This window comes from Musca domestica, unplaced genomic scaffold (assembly GCF_030504385.1).
Source record: "Musca domestica strain aabys unplaced genomic scaffold, Musca_domestica.polishedcontigs.V.1.1 375, whole genome shotgun sequence".
Taxonomy (NCBI): domain Eukaryota; kingdom Metazoa; phylum Arthropoda; class Insecta; order Diptera; family Muscidae; genus Musca; species Musca domestica.
In genome coordinates, this window is record NW_026712322.1 from 43,345 (window position 1) to 45,752 (window position 2,408).

The following is a 2,408-nucleotide window of genomic DNA, read 5'->3' on the forward strand; positions in this document are numbered from 1 at the left end:
CAGCTACCACTATTTGTGGTACGAGAAGATATAAATAGTAAGGAAAGGTTAAAAGTCGGGCGGGTCGACTATATGATACCCTACACCACTATGCGTATGCGTAAGGCTCCCGTAAGAAAAAGGTTTATGTTGGGAATTCAGTGGATCATACCAACTATAAACCAAATAACATCGCTATAGAGGATGATATGACTTCGATAAGGAATATATCAAAAGAAAAAAAATATTGCAGGAATAGATATACCGGTCCGAGTTTCGCCAAATGGTAAAATTTTGTTGAAAATTATTCAAGTTGAGCTTATATTTCATATATGGGGAGCAATATCCGTAAAATCGGATAAAATATATATCGAAGATATATAAAAATCTGAACCGATATCGATAAAAATTTGGCAGAGGTATTTTCGAGCTGGTATCAAATATCATTGTTGTGGAGTGCATATTACGCACGTTAGGGACTTAAACGCCAAATCGGATGCAAGCTATTTATGAGAGCTACAGCTATATCTGAAGCAATTTTCTCCAAATTGACTGAATTCGGTTGGATGTGCCGAAATTTAGGACTTTTGGACTGATATTGGCCATTTGGTGCACAATTAACCTGAAATCGGTTCAAAATATATGGGAGCTATATCTAAATCTGATCCGATTATCACCAATTTCAAAAGGGTTCGTCCTTGGACCAAGCAAATGTTGTTTGGAAAATTTCATCTCAATTGGATAATAAATGCGACCTGCATTTTGGTCACAAGTATACATGGACGGACTGACTGACATGCATCGACTCAGAAAGTGGTTCTATGAAGATTCTCAAAAGTAACTATGGGTCTATCTCGCTTCCTTTTCCATGTTACAAACAAATACACATATACATAATACCCTTACCACTATGTGTTGTAGGGTATAAATATAAGGAACCGTGTTAACTTTTTTTATAACGTTAGCGTTCATAGTGGGATAATATTACGAGTTGACAGAATGCCGCCCTTGGAAGATTAGCCTAAAAATTCTAGTAAACCATTTTCACTCATATAAATAAAAATATTATATTAAAAGGAGAACTTTTAAAGTTCATTTAGCAATATAAGATCCTTTATTATAAGTAGAGCTTTAAAGTTCTTCGATCCATATAGAAAAAATATAGAATAGCTTTAAAAAGTTTTTACATCAATAGAAGAGCTTAAAGAAAGTATTTTATTATCAGGGGATCTTTTAAAGTTCATCTAGTAAAAGATGAGCTTTAAAAATCTTCTATCAATATTAGAGTTCTCTAAAATATTCAGTATAAGAGTCTTAAACAATATATATCAAGAGATGACCTTGAATCCTATTCAAACTCTCCTTGAAAGTACTTTAAGGCCATCTATTAAGATATTTTGTTTCATACTCTTATGTCGATCCTTTTAAAGCTCTACTATTAATCAGATGACTCTAAAGCTCTACTACTGATCGTAGGTCTTAAAAGCTTTTCCACTGCTACATGACCTTTAAAAGCTCTTCTCTTAATAAAATATTCTTTAAAGCTTTAATATCGATAGAAAAGTTAAAAAGCTCGTTAATATATAACACCTTTGAATTCTCTTCCATTGATATGAGAACTTTTATAAGCTCTACTATCGATTGAGGGTCTACAAAACGTTTTCTATTAATTCAAGACCTTTGAAAGCTCTTTCCAAAGTCATAGAAGTATAAAGATAGGACACCATGGAATCAACATATTGTCGTTAGATTTGTTCGATTTCAGGTCTATTGTGTCGGCTCCACCCGACTTTTGACATTTCTTCATGGGTTTCAAAATACATTTTTTCTAGTCTTTACATTTTGGTGTCTATGAGCTTTGTCTTAATAGACAACCTTTGAAAGCTCTTTCACTTATCAAAGTTTAGAGCTCTTTTTTATAGAATTACATTTGAGTTTCTTCTATTGATAAAAAGCTTTTCAAAGAGTTTATATTGGTGTATTTCATTTTAAGCCTCTTCTATTGATAGACAATCGTCAAAAGCTCCTCTTTTTTGTGAGACCTTTTAAAGCTCATCTGTTGAAGTGGCAATTTGAAGTTAGTCTAATGATAGAAGACATTTTAAAGCACTTCTATAGATGATTGAATACACTTGAAAGATCTTTTATTGATGCAAGACATTTCGAAGTTCTCCTATTGAGAGAAGCTCTTATATTAATCGGGAAACATTTAAGGCTCTTCTTTTAAAATTGTTTGATAATGGGCAGATTAAAGCTCTTCCATCTTTTCTAATTAGTCTACCCATAGAGTACCATTTAAAGCTTTTATATTGATGGAAAAATTTTTAAAGTTCTTTAGTTCAAGGTGTTCTACTGATAAAAAGAAAAATAGTTAAAGTTTTAAAAGCTCTTCCATTCATAGAATAACTTTTAAACGTCGTATATGATTC